Raw genomic sequence first — 21,556 nt, 5'->3', positions numbered from 1 at the left:
TCACTAGACTGCTAAAGCAGTTCACGACATGAAGGAGGTGAAGACCCTCCGTACTGGATATGGACAGCGGGCATATGTCTCTGCCGTAAGATGTATTTCCTAACTTGTACTACAGCACTGGCCCATCCAAAACTGTCAACAGAAGATTATTTTTTACCAAGATTTAAAAAATTCCATTTCAAAGAGTTGGAGAGCAAACTACAACAACCACCAACAAATATTTTTACGCAAATAGAGTCCCCTTGGTGGTTTCAAGTGCTTAAAAGAACTTCTGTACTTGACACTTAATCTAGCACAGTGGTTCTCAAAGTGTGGTCCACAGATTGCTGGCGGGACTTGAGACCCTTTTAGGGGTCCACAAGATCAAAACTATTTTCATAATCATACTAAGGTGTTATTTGTATTTTTGATGGTGTCAACATTGGCACTGATGGTGCAAAACGGTGGTGATAAGTGGTTGGCTCATTAGCATGAATCAAGACAGTGGACCAGGGTCTTCCCTGGTGGTGCAGAGGTTAAGAATCCGCCTGCCAATGCAGGGGACACAGGTTTGAGCCCTGGTCTGGGAAGATCCCACATGCCACGGAGCAACTAAGTCCCTGCGCCGCAACTACTGAGCCTGCGCTCTAGAGCCGGTGAGCCACAACTACTGAGCCCACGTGCCACAACTACTGAAGCCCGTGCGCCTAAAGCCCGTGCTCCACAACAAGAGAAGCCACCGCAATGAGAAGCCTGTACACCGCAACAAAGAGGAGGCCCCGCTCGCCGCAACTAAAGCCCACGTGCATCAACGAAGACCCAACGCAGCCAAAAATTAATTAATTAATTAAAAAAAGAAAAGACAGTGGACCAGACTTGACTAGATATCATGGTACTCTTCACCACTGCACATACTTCAAAAAAATTTTTAACTTAAGAATGTCTTTGACGGAGCAGTAAAAACTGTCAGTTGTGCTCAATTCCAGCCCTTTCAACTCTGAGGAGATAAGGGAAGATTGCATAAAGCGCTTCTGCTACTGACCTCTCAGCAGTCTGGTGGAGTCTAAGGACCCACTTCTCAGATCAACGTGCTTGAATGTGTAAAATAAAACATATGATAGTAGAAAGAAAACCAAATATATTGAATTATTTATCAAAATACTAAAAAGTTGGGGTAAGTAATATATGTGCTTGTTAAAATATTAAATAACAAGATTTCTCAGTGGGTCTAATATCTACCATCATATCAATCCAGGTATTATGGTAGTGTGAATGGTTACTTAAAGAGATCTCCAATAAGAGTAATTGATATAAAACAGAAATGAATTCTATTGGTGACATTATAGGTATTGTGAATACTGCTATAGTTTGTTGCCTATATTCAAAAATGAAGGAAATGCTAAGTTAGTGAAAATAATGACGTAGTTTTTTCCTCTATTGGAGTTCATAGACTCTCCTGGACTTTATCCATGGACAATTATCACCACCTGACTACTGCCTATTATTTGTCTATCTATTTGTTTACTATCTGTTTCGCCTCACTAGGGTATCAGCTCCAAGAGAGGTGGGACTTTGTGTTGTTCAGAGTGGTCCCAGGGCTTTGAAGGGTGCCCGGCCCGGAGCAGATATTCAGCCAGCATTTCTCAAGTGAATGAGGAAGTACCATCAGTTCCAGGCCCTACTCAATAAACTTGGCCCATTCTCCTCTTTCCACTTCTAGGTCAGACTCCTAAAAGAACATCACTGCAGATTTCAAATTTACACCTCTTACAAATATTGTGGTTCGCAGCCAGTCTCATTATTTGATCCAAACTGTTTTAGAAAGAAGTTGGTGCTTTAAAAGAACTTCTCAATCAGTGGATACAGAGCCTCCTAGCACTGTTCTCTGGGGGTCTGGGGGTGATCAGCGCCTACTACTGTTCCCTACTGGTTTTCACAGAGAAAAGGCAAATGACTGAAACACAAGAATTTTCTGCAAAAGCCCCAAAGTAAAGCTTCTGTGCGCTAAGATGGAAAATATGAATCTGAAAGTCTGTATATCTGGGATTATAATTTTATCCATGAGAACACCCTGGTGTCATGTGAACGAGGTCAGACAGGTAAATAGAGAAGTAGCATCCAGTTAACTTGTCCCTGAATGTTTTCTTTGGCTTCTCAATCTTAATGCACTAATTTGTTTAACTATTCAAATTCCAAAGCAAGAAAGATCTTCTTGGTGTCAAAGCTTAGCCTTGCTCCTCCAATATTTTTATTATAAAATCAACCCATGGGATTCCCTGGTGGCGCAGTGGTTGAGAGTCCGCCTGCCGATGCAGGGGACACGGGTTCATGTGCCCGTCCGGGAAGATCCCACATGCCGCGGAGCGGCTGGGCCCGTGAGCCATGGCCGCTGAGCCTGCGCGTCCGGAGCCTGTGCTCCGCAACGGGAGAGTCCACAACAGTGAGAGGGCCGCGTACCGCAAAAAAAAAAAAAAAAAAAAAAAGCAACCCATGTTTATTATAGAATATACAGTTAAGCGAAAAAAGGAAAATAAAAAGCAACCATAAATCTGCCACACAAATATAAATATTTTAAAATACAAGATATAAGGAATTAAAATATAATAGATAAAAAGAAAAATATTTTGGTGTATAACCCTTTTTAGTATTTTTTATACGAAAGTCTATTTTGGTTACTGTGGGTTGTCCTGACTCTAATGCCAAATTCCAAATAAAATATTAAAAAGAACAAAGGAAGCAACGGTCTTTGAACTTTATTACCCTACACACATATTTTTCTTTTTATATTTAAGTGTGAAATTTCTTCACAAAGTGGCCCTGTTTCTTTAGTTGCATTTCCATTGACTTAAATGTTCCTCCAGCTACATTACAAATGGAGAGGAGTGGAATTAATAAAGTAAAAACTCACTGATTACCCAAAAGCTCAGGAAAGTTTGTTATTTACCATATGAACTGGCAACTTATTATTAACTCTTGTATTTAAGGAAGAGATGTGAAGATTAGACAAAGCCTTCACCTCTCAAATGAGAATGGTCAATGGCCCTGGCTGGGCTTTGATGTCTCAGTTTTACAGGTCCCGTTTTGGAAGAGTAAACATGGCTGCCTTAATTTAGTAAGTTATCTGTTAACCTGGAAAGACACGGGACAGAGTTGAAGACACATAATCTGCATTTGCTGTTGTTAGAACAGATGCTTCTATTAACGCAATCCAAGTTGTTTTCAGTTTATTTGAACGAGGATAAAGACCAATCATTTTTGTTTATCCATTATTTCGGTAAGGGTCTCATGGGTTACTTTTTTTCCCGCTTAATGCCCTGGCCCTCCGTCAAATCAGTCTACAGTACTGGTAAAATGCTAATGCAGTTTGTAAAAAGTAATGGAGACCCAGGTGTTGGATTTCTGCTGTGGCTTAGCTACTCCTTCACAGAGGGAAGGCCCTGAAATTTCTGACTTCAATAATCCACCTCGGTTCTTCCCTCCCTTCACTGTCCTAAATCCTTTTGAACTTTTTAAACTTTTTAACCAAGGTTTTTATTTGGGGGCCCTTACTGAGGTCAAAGAACCCCACCTTCGTGAAGTTCCCACAAAGCCATAAATTGCTGCTTTAGAAGTCTAGAGGCTTCAAATGATAACAAGAACACTGTGAATTACGTGTTTCTTGTATTTTCAAAGCCTTTGAACATCTATTATCCCATTTTTACTGGCTGATGGAGGACTGATGAGGTTCCTACATTTCTAGAAGGGCCATTCCAGAGGAGCAGAAGCGGCTGTAAAGCCCACTCCTGGCTCACTCACTGGTGGTAAAAGGGTGTTGGAATGTGGGTGGGAGAGAGTGCAGGCTCTGAGCTGCTGACTGACAGACCAGTGAATTACCATGAATTGGCCGGAAGCAGGGCAATGTGGAGGAGGAACCAACTAGCTGCATCCTTGGAAACAGGCAGAGGTCTCCTTTGAAGAGTGGATTTGGCAATGGAAAGAGGCGAGTTGCAGTGTTGAAGTGCAGAGGGCTGGGGCGTGGCTGGGAGGGGGCAGGGAGCATGAGACAGTGCATCACCTCGCAGGTCTACACCTGCAGGTCAGAGACCAGAGAGGCGGCCTCCTCTGGCTTCCTGCCTGTCTTTCAATGCAGAACAGCAGCCGAAATGAAGGTCAGGAAGTTGAGGCTGTCCTGTTTTTTAAATAACTGAAATTAATGACATCATGATGCAGGCTCTGCCTACCTGTCCAACCTTGGGTTCCTGTTCCCGCCTCATCCTTTATGCCCCAGCAACCTTTGCTGTCTTTAGTTCCTCCTATGCAGCAAGCCGTTTCAAGTTATCCCCTCTCTGCCTGGCTGCCTTCTACTTATCCAGCAAGACTCAACTCGTGTCATCTCCTCCAGGAAGCCTCCAGGCATGACCTCCACAGCCGTCCACTGATGCTTGTAGATAATGCCCTGGTGTTAGGACCCAAGGGCTATGTGCCTGCCTCTCCCCTTAGACTGTATTTCTAAGAGCAAAGTCTATCTTGTTTCCCCAGCCCTTACCACTGCACGTGGCCCAGAGCAGACGCCCAGTGCCTGTTTGGCTGAATGATACACGTTTGATAAATGAACACATACACATCTGATGAAGATGAAGAGGGTTGAAGCAAGGAATAAAACTTGAACATGGGGCTTCCCTGGTGGCACAGTGGTTGAGAATCCGCCTGCCGATGCAGGGGACACGGGTTCGTGCCCCGGTCCGGGAAGATCCTACATGCCATGGAGCGGCTAGGCCCGTGAGCCATGGCCGCTGAGCCTGTGCGTCCGGAGCCTGTGCTCCGCAACGGGAGAGGCCACGACAGTGAGAGTCCCGCGTGCAAAAAAAAAAAAAAAAAAAAAAATTGAACGTGAGCTCCACAGCAATAGCAATTTGTGTCCTATTCCCTGATGGTCCCAAGTGCCAAGAAAAGGGCCTCTCTCTTACTTTTTTATTTAAAAAGTGTTTTTTTTTTCGGTATGCGGGCCTCTCACTGCCGTGGCCTCTCCCGCTGTGGAGCACAGGCTCCGGACGCGCAGGCTCAGCGGCCATGGCTCATGGGCCTAGCCGTTCCACGGCATGTGGGATCTTCCCGGACTGGGGCACGAACCTGTGTCCCCTGCATCGACAGGCGGATTCTCAACCACTGCGCCACCAGGGAAGCCCTAAAAAGTATTTTAAAATAATAAGGAAGAAACGTTTTTGGAAGTGGTGCAGAAGTGGTGATTCACAGATTCTTTTGCAATGTCAGGAGATTTCAGAGAGCTTTGCTTGAGGGCAAGGGTTGCTGTCACGACAGACCTGCGTTTTCATCTGGAGGCAGGCTTCCCGGCATAAGCTGCTTCCTCAGCTGGGTCATGTGCACTAGAAATATTTTTAGTAGCTCTCATATTTTGCAGTTTGAAGTGACTCTGAAACCTGCGTCTTCTGACTCTCAGGGACACTTAGGGCACATTACTTTCTACAGCGGCCAAAGTCCCTGGGCTTCTTTTCATCCTAACCTTTCTTGGGTTGTTCTCTACGGATGCTGTGCTCTCAGACTCTGGAGCACATGACACAGACAGCATGCAAATTTTATTTCCCAGGCTGGAGAGTGCAGAGCTGGGAGGATAAACAATTTCACAATAAGCTGCCAGTGACCAGGCAGGCAGGTAATTAATATATCCTCTGGTCTGTGGGTGGGAGTAGGCAGGAAGAATATCAATTACATCACTGGGCTGTAATGGATGTTACAGTCCTCTTCAAAGGTCATCTTGAGGTTGAAACACACTTTCCAGTAGTGTCTGCCTTTATAAATGTAAGATGCAGGAATTCATATGAGTGGTAACAGATGTAACTGTACCAGACCCAACATTTTACATAATTTCATAGATTACCAATCCCTAATCATCAGTAGAGGAATGTACGTATATCCGTGCTACCTTCGAAGGTAAATACTTACTCAGCAGGGGCAACTCTGGAGTCAGATGACCTGGATTCAGATCGGTGGCATATGATCTACCACTGATCTGCCACCAGTGGCTATCAGTGGTAAATGTATAACAACCACCCTTCCTGAAAAAAAGAAGACCTGATTTACAGCATTTGCAGATTTCCATGGTGTGAATACGCCTACCATGGCCAAATTCAAGCCACCATCTTGATGTCAACTAAATAGCACAATTCCTGAAAATTTAACAGTTGCTCAGAGCCAGTCCAAGCCAGCTCCAGAGCACCATTGGTTGAAACCCAGGCTCTGCTTCTTACTAGTTGTGTAAACTTAAGCAAGTTACACGGCTTCTGTAGTCCTTAGTGTCTCATCTGTGAAACGGGCATAATAATATTTATCTTAGAGGGATGCTGTAAAGATTACATGAGATAGTGTACGTGTGGCAGGTATGAACCTCTCCTGCTGTCGGGAGAGTAACTGACCAATGGTCCGAGATGCTTTGCTCTGAGTCTATCACCCCATTCCTGCTGAGGCCACGGGCTGCTCTAAGCCAAAGACTGGCAGGGAGGTTATAGCAGGTCCATTCCTGCAAGCTGCAGGACTCCTCCGATGGATGACTTTGGCTTAAAGATTCCCCACTGGCTTGGCCAAAACTTTATTAGAGCTGCACTGTAGTCTGAGCTTCTGCCTACCCAATTCTTCCTTCTCTGCTCTTCACGGGGTCAGACCTATAGCAGGTATGATGTCTTTTTCCAATTCCCTTTTCCCTCACGAGCATTTCTCCCAGTAGATCTCTGCATGTCCAATCTCATCTTGGCTTCTGCTTCTCAGAGGAACTTAGCATGCTAGTCACTTTAGACTGTGCATATAGCAAGTTCTCAATAAATATTTATTTTTTTAAAAAGAAGAGTGATGTGGGATTCCCTTGCCCTTGAGGACCTACTTCTTCCCCTGGTAAGTGATCCCGAGAGAGAACATCCTCTTTAGGAGAGACGATGACTATCAACCCAGGGGTGCCTCTGCCTACCTCACCAGGGCAATGCAGACCAACACTTCCATCACTATCTCCATTTTTCTAGTTTTCTTTTGCTTGCCCCTCCCAGCCACTTTCAACAATGATGAACTATCCTCCCTTCTCAAGACTTTTTCCCTCTGATTCTCTGATGCCACATCTCTATGTTATCCTCTTCTTGGGACTGACGCTCTTGTTTCCTTTGTTTCCCACTCCTCAAAGAGTGCTAAAAAATGGGTGACCCACAGGCTTTTTATCCTCATCCTTGATTTCACCAAATGGCTTCAATTCAACAACTTTCAGCAAATAATCAGTGAGCACCGCCATTGTTCCAGACATGATCTCACCCCTCATGGAATATAGATATAGATATAGATGTAGATATATGCAGATAGGTATATATAATTACCCTTTCTCTGGATACTGATAATTTCCAATTCTATATATCTAGCCCAGCCCTCTCTTCTGACTGCTGGATGTCTCCATTCACGTGAGCATCTGAAACTCAGCATATCTCTCCCGCCCCTCTGTACCTGTATTCCCCACCTACAGTAGTACCCTCCATCGAATTGCTCCAACCAGAAACCCAGGATCTTCCTTAACTCCCCTCATCCTCCAGCTCCACATTCGATCACTCAAGGAGCAATGACTGATTCTACCTCAGACATGTGTCTGAATCTTTTCATTCCTATCAGTCTCCTCTGCCGTGCCAATTCTATTCCAAACCAAAATAGTTTATCTTGCCCTACTCCAAGCATCTTCCCCTTGCACAAGATTTCAAATGCAAATCCTGTCATGTCATGCCCCCCTCCCTGACCACAATTCGACCTGAGACTTTCCATTGTTTTCAGAATAAAGCCTCACATACTTATGATATATTTGCCCCTGCCCACCTTTCCATCTGCATAGCATACCCCTGTGCCCTGCCTTCTAAAACTCCATCCATATAAGTTTTGTAGTACCTGGGACTCTTGATTTATGTACATACTATTCCCACAGCCTGATCACCTCTTCCAGTCACTTGTTTAATGTCTGTTTCCCTGACAGATTAGACACTCCATGAAAGCTGGAACCTGTGCTTTTCAGTACTGCATTCTCAGTATCTGCCAAAGCACTGGCTACAGAGTAGGTGCTGAATACTTGTTGAAAGAAAGAGAGAATGAATTAACCATATCAGAATATAAATAGTCCAAACATTTATGCACGAGACGTACATAACCTTGTGGATGGGTAGGTTCATTAAAAGATGCTGGTAACAAAATGCCAGACCTACCAGTTTTATTTATAATTAAAGAAAAGAACCCAGGAAGAAGAGTTTAACATTAAAAAAAAAAAAAAAGCTGTCAATTTCAGTCACTGAGAGAGTGTGAGTGAGCATGTGTAGGGGTGTGTGTGTGTGTGTGTGTGTGTGTGTGGCGGGGTGGTGACAGGGGGTCCACCATGGTGATCTGGTCATCTTGAGATGACTGTGTCCTCCTTTTCTGCACAAGCATGAAACTGAACTAGGCTGTCATAATAAGGAGACTGGTGAGCAATAGACTGGAAAAGTTTAGGAGATGGCCGTCACTTCCGGGCTTTATAATTTTGTTCCAGAACTTAACATACACCCTTTTCAGACTTTCTTATATTTCACAAATTTGTTCATGATATTCTATTTCTAAATTCACTTTCTCTGATAAATATCTGATTTAGCTTAGCCTTTACAGTCAACACCATCATAATGAGGGCAGCTCCATGTGGTATTTCCAACCTTCACGCTCCAGTCCTAACTCCTTAAATGAGTGGATGAGATGAGATAACCTCTATGTTTCTTTTTTTTTTAATAAATTTATTTATTTATGGCTGTGTTGGGTCTTTATTGCGGTGTGCAGGCTTCTCATTGCGGTGGCTTCTCTTGTTGCGGAGCACGGGCTCTAGGCACATGGGCTTCAGTAGTTGCAGCACACGGGCTCAGTAGTTGTGGCTCACGGGCTTAGTTGCTCCGCGGCATGTGGGATCTTCCCGGACCAGGGCTCGAACCCGTGGCAGGCGGGTTCTCAACCACTGTGCCATCAGGGAAGCCCTCCATGTTTCTTTTCTGCCTTAAAAAGTACTATGATTAATTAAGGTCTGTTTTTTTTCCCCTCCCTTTTCTCAATTCCCTGGGACCCCATGTTAAAAGAGCCCTGATGACAAATCCTGTTCCTACATTTGCCTTCCTCCTTCCTAATCTTTTTTCTTCCTTCTTTGTTTGTAGCCTCTTCTAATTTACCAACGATGGTGTGATTATAAGTCAAGGGCCTACCCAGTATGACACCATTCCAATAGACCCTGGTAAAGACATTTAATTGCTTCTTGCCACAATTTTGTTATTTGCAAAATGGGACTAATAGGGCTATCTTGGAGAACAGCACAATTTTGGAAGGCTGTAGACTTAATGAGAAGCTTTGAATTTCTCAGAAAAAAAGCCTTTCGAAAACTTGGTGTTAATTCAGCCCTTGATGTAAAATCATTTATTTTGACTGAATTTTAAAATTCGCAATGCTAAATGTGGCTTTGCAAATAAATTAAATACAGGTTTTGCTCTGCAGAAGCCTGACTTCCACTAATAACATTTAGAGAGGATTACTTGAGGTATCTTTGAGCCAAAATATTAAAGTTGATACTGGATGAAAAGTAGAAACCAAAGTAGTCTTCAGGAGTAGGGTATGAAGCAAATAATGCCCTTCGCCAGGTTAGAAGAACTTTTTCACGAAGAAGAAACACTTCTAACAATTAAATTTTGTTGGATTATCGATAACATTTTATTTACTTATAAATAATCAAGTGCTATAGACCTCAAGTTTAAAAGTACTATTTGCTAAGGCAGCTAAACCTAGCAAAAGTGTTTCTTTTTGCTTTTGATAGTAAAATATTAGTCTAATTAAATTGGTGTAACTTAATTTCATCAGCTATAATAGAGAGCTGAACTCCAAGACCTGCCGTGCCCTGGGAAGTGCCTTTAGATCCGTAGAGGCAACAACTAACTTAGCTGATAACAACTAAGCACCCATTTTATCCAGAAAAAAAAATCCAGCTAATCATCAGTTATGGCCTAGAGGCAACTGAGAGACCTGTACATAAAATACAGATGTGCACATTTATATGAATGGAAAAACTTGAGAAGGATACACTGACATGGTCATATATTTATCAAACTGTGAATCCATCCAATATTCATTTAGTCATTTATTCAACAAATAATCTTTGAGCACTTACTATGTGTCAGATCCTGTTCTTTTATTTTTAAAAAAACTTTTTTTAGGTGCTGAAGAAATGCTGGTGAGTAAGGCCGCTAAGTTCCCTGCGCATATGCAGTAAATCCTATTAAGTCCTTCCTACATGATGGGCTCCAGGGAAGCAATAAATGGGATGTATACAAAGCAGGGAAGATGATACGTGACCAACAGCGGATGGAATACTTGACAGTCAGGCTGAGAAAGGACTAAGGAAACAAGCTGAGAGTCACACAGGATGAAAAGAGGCAGTTCAGCATGATGGTTAGGGACACGGCCTCTGAAGCCAGACTGCCGGAGTCTGAATCCTAGTTCCATCACTTCATGGATGTAACTTAACTCTGGGCAAGTTGCTTAACCTTCCTGAGCAACAGGCTCATCATTAAATTGAGATCATGATAACATAATAATAATCTCATAAGATTGTGTTATGAGGATCGAGTTAAGTATTCAGGTACTAAGGAACAGTGACCCAAAGGTTGGGATCAAGAGAGAATGGTGATGAGATTTTGAAGGATGGATAGGATATGGATGGAGAGAGAAACGAGAAGAAGACTTTCCAGCTTAGGGTAGCAACATAAGGAAAAGAAAGGATATGGGAAGGAGCCTGTTCTCAAGAGAGAATTTGAGAAGCTTGGTTCAATTAGCATTTAATTGGGAAAGCAGTAAGTCAAGGTTGGCAGGATAGGTCCAGATTATTGAGTCTTGAAAGCCGCAGAAAGGACTTGAGAATTCATCACAGAAGGCAGGACACACCAAGCTTCTTGAGCAAGGAATTAAATGACAGGATGTGAAGTGCTGCTTTGGAAAACGAATCTGGCAGCACTATACAAGGTGAAAGGGCGAGAAAGTGGCTAAATCAGAGGAGATTAGTTAGGAGGCTGTTCCAGCACTGAAAAACATTAAAGACAGTGCTAATGGCAGTGGCAACGGAGAGAGGGTGAGCGACGCTGCAGAGACATTCTAAACAAAATAAAAGGGGTTTCAGTGCCGATTGGACTGAATGGATGAAGGGGAAGAACTTTCCAAAAAAAATCAGGGTAGTGGTATATTGATGATGTATGTATATTATTCAAGTGTTTTCAATTGCAGAGTGATCAGATTGGGCAAACAGAGAATAGGCAAGATGCAGGAAACTGGCTGCACAAAACTCTCGCAGGATGCCCACAGAAGACTGAATGCGAGAACCCGATGAAGATGCAGGGCCAAGGTATTAATGGAAAGAAAGAAATATTGTGTGACAGGAGGAGCCCACCTGTGAAGGGCCAGAAACAGAACCCTCCATTCAAAGTAAATGATGAATTACTCAGGCTTTCACGTCTGGAGTTTGCACACAAAGGTAAAAGGCATATACTAATGTATGATATTAGGGATCTGAATTTAATGAGGGGAGCAGCTGGAAGTGACCAAGTTAAAGTCTCAGATGCATATTAAGTCAGAACAATTCAAGTGAGGGGTTTTATCTGCTGACTTCAACTTAGTTCCCACAAGTAAAGGAGAAATAACACTTATCCGGCGAACGTGCTGATCACACAGGGCTAAGAGTGAGCACAGTGGGAGATGCGGTGTCACTCAAGGTCTCCCACGGTGCTTCTCAAGTCCATCTAAAACTTAATGTTTTCTGGGGATGTACGTGGGGGGAGGGAGAGCTGAACAAGCTGATTTTAAAGTTTCTATAGAAAAATCAACAAAGACGAAAGAGCTAGAACAGTTAGGGGAAAGATTAGTGAGAAGAGATTAGAGCCTACCAGATAATAAAATATTTAGTATATAATAGTTATTGTATAGTACATTAATTGTATTGATGATATTATTGTCTATTATATAATAAAATGTATATTATGTGATTATATATTAGTTTACACACAAGAGCACACACACACACACACACACACATATATGTAATAGTGTTCTACTATACCTAAAGACACAGATCAATGGAATAACATAAAAAGTCAAAAAATTGATCCCTCCAAAAATAAGAGTTTATTACATGGTAAAGGCGACACTTTAGTGTGAAAAAATAAATTATTCTGTAAAGGTTGTTGAGATAATTTGTTAACCATCTGGGAAAAAAAAGATATTGGATTCATATGTTACACCTGACAGCAGGATGGATCAAAGATTTTATACTAGACAACAGGAATTACAACAAAAACTCCGGAAGACACCATGGAGAATTCTTTTAATAGCTTCAGAGCAAAGAAGGTCTTTCTAAGTGTAACACACAACTTAGAAGCAGCATTTCACATCCTGACATTTAATTCCTTGCTCAAGACGCTTGAGTCCTGCCTTCTGTGATGAATTTTCAAGTCCTTTCTGCAGCTTTCAAGACTCTCAGTTATCTGGTCCTGTCCTGGCAGCCTTGACTTACTGCTTTCCTAAATAAATACGTGTTAATCAAACCATGCTTCTCACATCCTGTTTCCAAAACTGGCTCATTCTCACTTGCATTTTTCCTATGCTATTCATTGGTTAACTTATCCTTTTTCTCTTGGTTTGTGAAGCTTCTTTTCATTGAAGTTTTTTACTGAGATAATTGTAGATTCACATGTGGTTGTGATGCTTTTTGGTTAAGTATTATGATAATATATTTTTTAAAATAAATTTATTTATTTTTGGCTGTGTTGGGTCTTCGTTGCCGTGCGCGGGCTTTCTCTAGTTGCGGCGAGCGGGGGCTACTCTTTGTTGCGGTGCGCGGGCTTCTCATTGTGGCGGCTTCTCTTGTTACGAAGCACGGGCTCTAGGCACACGGGCTCAGCAGTTGTGGCGCACGGGCTTAGATGCTCCACGGCATGTGGGATCTTCCTGGACCAGGGAGCGAACCCGTGCCCGCTTCATTGGAGCAGATTCTCAACCACTGCGCCACCCGGGAAGCCCAAAGTCAAAGTCTCCATCTTGAGGAACTTGCCAGTTATCAGGAAAAACATTTTTGGACACAGGGAAGGGTTCATGCATATTCTGATTACAGTTTTCATGACTCTTATTTTGAAGTCCTGTTTATCAAAGTAATCCAAGAAAGATGGTCTTTGTACTTGTGGTGAAGTTGCATTTCTTTTCATAGTTCCATCTCCTTCCTCATCCTCACTGTTTATAACCATGGCCCCAAGTCAGACTCTAACATTGTGCTGTTATGTTCAATCACGGTCTGGGCCCCTTCACTCATCGTGCTTGTGGGCCTCATGGTGCGCACGCTTTCTGAGCTAGTCTTCACCATGGTGTGGGAATACAGCTCATCTTCATCCGAATTTTCTTCTTCCTCTTCCATTTCTCGCTCTATTCCTCATGTCTTTTAGCCTTGATTTCCATAGCTTCTGTGATCAAGTCTCTTAAAATTGATACAGGTTTTGCATTCCTGATAAAAGGGTGCTGTAAAAGTTGTGTTGCAGTAGCTCTCTGCTCAGGATTCTTCACTAGGCACTTTTTAAAAAATTGGTGAAATCATCAGAACAAAGTTCTGGCTTCCTGAATGTTGGTGGTGGGTTTGTGGGAATCAAAAAAATAGCCGGGGGTCTGGCAACAGGAGGAGGAATTCCCAGAGAATCAAACTTTGAAGGCTAGCAGGATTTGACTGCAGGACTTCGACAGGACTGGGGGAAACAGAGACTCCACTCATGAAGGGCACACACAGGGTAGTGTGCGCATCGGGACGCAGGGGGAAGGAGCAGTGACTCTGTAGGAGACTGAGCCAGGCCTCCCTGTTGGTGTTGGAGGGTATCTTGCAGAGGCGGGGGGTGGCTGTGGCTCACTGCCGGGACAAGGACACTGCCAGCAGAAGTTCTGGGAAATACTCCTTGGCGTGAGCCCTCCCGCCATTAGCACCACCAAAGAGCCTGCATGTTCCAGTGCTGGGTCGCTTCAGGCCAAACAACCCTAAATATTATGATAATATTATAACAATATCGATAGCTGACATTACACCTAGGGAACAGAAAGACACAGAAGAGTTTTAAGCAGGAGAAGGACAATGTCAGATTTGCACACTAGAGGCTATGACTGTGGGTTGGAAGATGAACTGGAGCCAGGCTGACAGCCTATGAGGCTTTTGCAGATATCTGGGTAGAACATGAGGAGGGCTTTGTTGATGACCCTGATGGGGAATGATCTGAGAGACGTCAAGGAGGAAGAAGCGACAGTCTTGGCAGCTGGACTGGACACTCTTGTGCCCTGCCTCCCGTCCTCTTGGCCACTTTTTCTCTAGCCATTGCTGCAGCCGTGAGATTCATGCAGAAGTAACCTGAGAGCAACCTCGCTTTCTGCTCCCAGTGCTACACCCAGAGGAACCCACATGGCCCCCCTGTGTGCACAGCCCAGATGTGCGGGGAGTTAAGGCTTCATGAGGTGAACCTGACAACAAACGATGAAAGCAGTGGGTAAATGCTTTCTGCTTTCCTCAGTCAGAAACATTCTAGGGCAAATTCTACCCTGTCCTCCCACAGTGCTGGCAGGCTTGAGCCTCGGTTTCCACGGGAGTGACCAATGTCAGGACACGCCCTTGTGCTGACCTTCCCTCCTTCCCCCTCTCTCCAGTCCCCTACTCCTAGTCCCTGGGATCACTGTCCAAATTCTAAAACCCTTCCTCCAAACCCTTGCCTCAGGCTCTGCTTTCAGGAGGATTCCAGGTTAAGCTGGTGACTGATTGCATATGGGTTGGGGGGCTGGGGAAAGAAAGCAGGCAGGGATGACTCCAGAGTCTCTTGTATGGGTGACTGAACCGATAGGGGTATCACTCACTATTAATGGGATACAGGAGGAGATGGGTTTCTTTGTGTGTGGTAGAGGCAGAGAGTAGGAACAGATGCTCATCTTGCCACAGCTATTCCCATCACAATGCCTGACGTTTTGCAGGTGTTCAAAATATATTGAAGTTGTAAGTGGAGAGAGGAGGCAAACATTGGTGCTTGGTCCACATTTGTATCTATTGTTAAGTATGTACTGAAAGTTGGGCTGGGTGTTGGCCAGGTGGCTGTGAAGGGTGCTGGGATTAAAAGAGGAGATCATGTCCTATCATCTGAGAGAATTATATTTTAGTTAAACATAGAAGACATACAAATGTGAAATAATTTGAAGGATTTTAGAAGCAATATATATTAACAAGTAAAAAATACATATTATTTATATTAGCATGTAAAAACTAAATATAATTCACACCAAGTAATAATTACCTGGAGAAATAAAGATGAGCAGTAATCAAGGTTGGCTGAGGTTAATCTTATTGTCTTGGTTTATTTTTTATTTTTTTGGCCATGCCGTATGGCTTGAGGGATCTCATTTCCCCAACCAGGGATTGAACCCAGGCCGCAGCAGTGAAAGCCCCTAACCACTAAGCCACAAGGGAACTCCCTATTGTCTTGGTTTAGATCACTTTTCTTAATCTCATAGGGTTTTTATTTATTAATAGTGGTCAGATATGGAATGCCATAATTATAGTGAGATTTCATCGCCAACAAAGTTTCCTCTGTCTCTTATTAAACTTGATAACTTTCTTTTATGCATCTGCTGATTCTTTTGACAAGTCTCATCCAAGAGTTTAGTTTATTTCAAAAACTGGCAGTGAGTGTTTAAAACTCTGCAGAGTGGTGAAGGGGCAGCCAGCTCACTATGAAAGTCATACCAGGGGCCGCCCTGGTGGCTCAGTGGTTAAGAATCCGCCAGCCAATGCAGGGGACACGGGTTCGAGTCCTGGTCCGGGAAGATCCCACATGCCGCAGAGCAACTAAGCCTGTGCGCCACAACTACTGAGCCTGCGCTCTAGAGCGACACTACTGAGCCCACGTGCCACAACTACTGAGGCCCGTGCGCCTAGAGCCCGTGCTCGGCAACAAGAGAAGCCACCGCAAAGAGAAGCCTGTGCACCGCAACGAAGAGCAGCCCCCGCTCGCCACAACTAGAGAAAGCCCGAGCACAGGAATGAAGACCCAACACAGGCAAAAATAAAAACAAATTAATTAATTAATTTAAAAAAAAGTCATACCGGTATAACCTTCCTCTTCAATGCAAAAAAAAAAAAAAAAAAATGAGTATAGAAATGTTTAGCTACATGTTGATACAATTCCATTGTGTTTTTAGTTTGTAATATGAAATGCAGAGTCATTTTTAAAAAGCTTCATTTGACTTGAAATCGAGTAGGCTTTGGTTAAAATTCTTTCATTTAATCATGAATGAAGATTCATGTCATGTCAGGGAAGAGTCTCCTGACATGGTACCGTATCCCTCTGCTTAGTTTCTATCCTCCCTGTAGTCGGAAGTATTTAGCCTTGTCCTTCAACTTCCAGCCATTAGAGGGCAAGGCTATTTAGCCTTGTCCTTCAACTTCCAGCCATTAGAGGGCAAGGCTGCGGCAGCTAACAGATTCTAAGACTTGTTTTGAGAGAGCCTGAGCAAAGCAAGCGTTTTTCCAATTACACACTATCTAATTCAATTTACAGTTATTAGAAAAACTGCCAGCCATTTCACGTTAATTTTGACATTTTCATAAGTACTTGCAATTAGAATTCAAGCTGAGATTCCAATAAATCTCTTAGACGTTTTACACTTACTTTTCCTGTCTTTAGAGTTCACGAAATATTTTTCAGAACACGTTTGGAGGTCGTTCTGCCTTTGGGGAATTTATGCTGTGTATGTAAAACAGTTGGGCAGTGAAAAAATATTACAATTTGGCAAAGCAAATTGAGGAAAACGACAGAGGTGTGCCAGGTTCTGGAAAACAAGTGTAGGATATGAGATTCAAAATTTTAACACAGATTAAATCGAGCCGTTCGTTTTTTACTTTATATAAAACTTCACTGCATAACTTCTTTGAATAGCAAGCTCCCTGGCTGCATTTAAAAAACATTATTTTAAAGAACATTTCCTGACGGCATTTAAAGTGTAGTTCTATTCATCCATGTCTTTAAATTTAGCATTTATTGTATTTTATGAACTGGCCTGCATCTAAAGAGTGACGCACGTCTCTGGAAAAATGGCAATGGATTCTAAATGCCTCATCGGCCAAATAAGAAGATGTCTTCATGCTAAAATATTTTATTCATCAAAGTACTTACTCTGTTTTATTGCCTAAAGCACGCTTCCTAAAGTGAGATCTTAAATGTAGAGTATAATATACTCTTTGGTTTCCCACTTCAGTTTAAAAGAAAGCCTGACTTAAGACCTACACAGAGTATTCATAAATACAACAATTCTTACACTATACCATCAAGCTCCTTTAACGACATTTATTTGCACACGCCAACTAAAAGTCTACCAAATACAAAAATTCCTGAGGCCAAGGCAAGTAGAGCTTTTCCAAATGTGCAGAGGATATAGAAAGTAAGCTTCTAGAAGATATGCGGGAGGTATATCTCTCAGTAAAAATAGCTCCTGCTAATACAGACAAGAATGGATGTGTTGTTATTTCTCAGTAGTTCTCAGCCTTAGCTACATGTTGGCCTCACTTCCGGCTTTTAAAAAGTCCCAAGGCCCAGCCTGCACCCCTGACCGATTAAACCAGAATCTTTGGGTGTGGGACCCGGGCACTGGTAGTTTGAAAAGCCTCCCAGGTGATTCCAATGAGCGGCCAGGCTGAGAACCACCACCTTCATAAATCTGAGCCATGTGTCCCAGCTGGGGTGCAGGGCTGAGCCCCCAGCAAGGAGGCAGCTGCAGCTGGTCGCTGACTCACAGGGAGACGCGGGGGTCCGGAGCAGATGAGCTCAGCTGACAGGTGGCCAGCGGGATGCACCTGGCTGTGCTCTGGCAGCTTGGATTTGATGCCCCTGATGGGACCTTCCATTGAGAAAGCAGGTCAGGCAAAGCTGATTTGGCAGCCCCCTCGGGGACATCTGGAGAATCGCTTCTCAGTCCCAAAGCTCCTTGCCTCCCTAAACCCTCTGCTCCGGCCAAGCTGGGTGGCTGACCATAGGGCAAGCCTCGGGCTCTCGGGCTTTTACACAAACGCTCTGCTCCTGCGGTCCTCTTGACCCTCACCCCTGCCTGAATCCGCATCCGTCCCCAAAGACTGAGCTCCCACCTCGTCCAGGAAGCCTCCCGCAAAGATCCCACCTCTCACTGATGTTTCTTCTCCTGAATTCTCCGGTGTCTGCATCATTCTTTTGCTAATTAAACATGTCCCAGCCAATGACAACTCCTCAAGTTTGGGTCTTCTGTTGCCAGCCAGGCAGTTAGCAAGTGGAAGGGCAGTGAGGTGGCCCCCGCACTGTAAATGCGCCCCCATCACCGCCCCTGCCCCTAGAGCTGCTCATCACACATGGTCCTCGCTCCATAAATACCTGCTTTTTGATTGTTTATCTCCCCCTTGATCACTGCAGTAGCCTCAGATCAACTGGAGCCCTTTTCTGCTCTGTATATTGAAGTTAAAGTAATTCTTTTCCAAAATGTAAGTTTTAGGATCCCACGTAAACATGCTCCCCCATCCCCAGCCCTGCTTTAAATCCCTTAGTGTCTCCCAGGCCTCTTGAACAAGCCCTGGGAGGTTCTGTGGGGCCCGACCCCTGCCTGCCCACACTGTGGGGTTCAGCTCTCCCTCCCTCCATCACTCACCAGGCCACTCACCGTCTCCCTCCCTCACCCCACTCCGGCCTCCCTGCTTCTTCCCCCGTGCTCACTTTGCTCCCTTCTGCCACAGGACCTTTACATGTGCTGTTCCCAATGTCTGGATATTCTTCCTTCTCTTCTCTCCCTTCACATCTCAGTTCAACCATCACTTCTCTGACTTCTAGACTTGCCAACTACCCCATTCTATGCCTGGACAGTGGCACATCTCTCTGTGTTATAAAATGTGATGCAGTTACTATTTCACATGAATCTGTGTGGTTTGGGGATTAATACCTGTTTCCCTCTCAGAACTCTGAGCTCTGTGAGGACAGACACGGGGTCTAATTTTGCTCAGCGTTTTATTTCCAGTTATTATTGTGCTTGTCACACAGAATACTAAATCAATATTTATTGAATGAATAAATGAATGATGAATGAGTAGATGGATGGATGAATAAGTCACCCATAGGAGTAAAAATAAAATGTATGACTGGCCCCTTGGTTTTGCAGACCAGAGACAGGAAAGCCATAGTTTGGTGCCACTGCATGGCAGCATGCCACAGTGGAAAGCCAGACGTGGGCTCCCCACCAGTGGCTGGGACAAGCCAAGTTTCTAAATGCCTGTCATGCTCACAACCCCTCCACAGGCCCCTCAGTCCCCGCAGTCCTAGGTGACACTGTGGTGGGCAGGATAATAGACCCCAAAGACGTCTACACCCTTAATCCCTGGGACCTGTGAATATGGGACCTTATACAGCAAACAGGATTCTGCAGATGTGATTAACGTTACAGTCCTTGAGATGGGGAGATGATTCTAGACTATCTGGGTGGGCCCAGTCAGTTCACAGAAATCTTTAAAAGTGGAGAACCCTTCTCAGCTGGTTAGAGAAATGAGATGGAAGAAGCGAGGAGGAGAGGACTTCCCTGGTGGCGCAGTAGTTAAGAATCCGCCTGCCAACGCAGGGGACACGGGTTCGAGCCCTGGTCCGGGAAGATCCCACGTGCCGCGGAGCAACTAAGCCCGTGCGCCACAACAACTGAGCCTGTGCTCTACAGCCCGTGAGCCACAGCTACTGAGCCCGCGAGCCACAACTACTGAAGCCCGTGTGCCTAGAGCCCGTGCTCCTCAACTGCATTGAGAAGTTCACGCGCTGCAATGAAGAGTAGCCCCCACTCACCGCAACTAGAGAAAGCCCACGTGCAGCAACGAAGACCCAACACAGCCAAAAATAAATAAATTAATTAATTAAATTTAAATAAAAAAAGAAGAAGAAGGGGGAGAAATGTCAAGCTTGGGAGGTACTCAACCCACCACCAGTTACTTGGAAGCTGGGAGGGAGGGAGCCACGGTTTAAGGAGCGTAGATGCCTCTAGAGAATGAGAACAGTACACATCTGACCACCAGCAAGAAAATGGGATCTCAGTCTACAACCACAGGACATGGCGGCTCAACCACCCAAATGAACAGGGAAATGGGTCTTCCCCTCAAGCCTTCAAAAAGGAATCAGTTTTGGAGACTTCCCTGGTGGTCCAGGGGTTAAGAATCCCCCTTCCAATGCAGGGGGTGCAGGTTTGATCCCTGGTCGGGGAGCTAAGATTCCACTATGCCTCGCGGCCAAAAACCCAAAACAAAAAAAACAGAAGCAGTATTGTAACAAATTCAATAAAGACTTAAAAAAATGGTCCACATAAAAAAAAAAAATCTTAAAAAAAAAAATCAGCTTTGCCAACACCTTGAGTCTAGCCCAGTGGGACTGGTGTCAGACTGCTGACCTATAGAACTGGAAGATTAGAAATGTCGGTAGTTTAACCCACTAAGTGTGTGGTAAATTGCTACAGCAGTAATGGGAAATGAACACAAACACTATACCTGGAGTTGACTCCATCCTGTCCCATCTGTCTGACCACGCCCTTGAACACAGCACGGATGAGACTTGTCCCAGGGGCAGCCAAACATGACCTATGGCTGGTCAGAGTGACCAAGTGGACGAACAAGTCACTCTTAGAAGCCTGAATGTGAGCTACAGAGGAACACCAGGAAGCATCCGTCGTGGGAGCAGAGAGGAGAGCACAGCAAGCGGCTGAAGTGTGTCAATAACCAGGGAACGGGGAGAAGGGAACCCCTGGGCTGACCGGGTGCCCACATACCCCGGCCGCCGGACCCGGCTCCCGTTCTGAACCACTTCTAGTTTTCCCGCAGGGAGGCTGAGCTGCGCTCTGCTCTTTGCTCTTCCCACGTGGCCTGGCTCTGCGTGGCATCTCCTGGTCTTTGCTGGAAGTTGTGGCCCTTCTGTTCTCATTACCGGATACATCCTAATGATAACTCTTACTTTTCTCTTCCCCTGAGGCAACCTGAGTGGACCTGAACTCCTTGTAACTAATGCAGCCTAACACACTTCCTCATGTTCAAGGTTTGGTCTTATCCACTTAGCCTCTCGGAGTTGCCTTCCTAGTCTACACAGTAAGTCCCCTACATACGAACCTTCAAGTTGTGAACTTTCAAAGATGCGAACGTGAGTTCACATGTCCAATCAGGCAAGTTAGTTCATGTGTCTGGTGTATATTGTCATGTGTGTGCATCCTCTACAAGTGGTTGTGCTTTTCTGTACTTCACTGTACAGTACTGTATAGAGTACAGTGGTACAGGGTCTTTATTTCAAGCCCAGGATGTCTGGAAGTAAGCGTAAAAGCAGTGGTGATATAGCTGCTGCGACTGTGCTTTTCAAGGTACTGTACTGTAAGATTAAAAATGTTTTCTTTATATCCTGTGTTTGTTTTTTACGTATTGTGTGAAAAGTATTATAAACCTATTACAGTACAGTACTATTGCTATACATACTGACTGTGTTAG

The 21,556-nt window shown here is 44.2% G+C and overlaps 1 protein-coding gene and 1 pseudogene across 2 annotated transcripts in view; both read right to left on the bottom strand.

Moving 5' to 3' along the window:
• The window catches only part of UST (uronyl 2-sulfotransferase), a 288,827-nt gene that overhangs the window by 75,058 nt on the left and 192,213 nt on the right, over positions 1 to 21,556 (bottom strand). The window lies entirely within an intron of this gene.
• On the bottom strand, positions 13,027 to 21,005 carry LOC309831822 (serine/threonine-protein kinase 3-like; annotated as a pseudogene). The gene is made up of 2 exons: positions 20,854 to 21,005; positions 13,027 to 13,686 (listed from the first exon to the last, which is right to left on the bottom strand). The product of its transcript is annotated as a serine/threonine-protein kinase 3-like (transcript).

Source organism: Grampus griseus, assembly GCF_964374135.1.
Source record: "Grampus griseus genome assembly, chromosome: 13".
NCBI classification, from domain to species: domain Eukaryota; kingdom Metazoa; phylum Chordata; class Mammalia; order Artiodactyla; family Delphinidae; genus Grampus; species Grampus griseus.
This window is presented reverse-complemented; position numbering and strand designations above follow the sequence as displayed.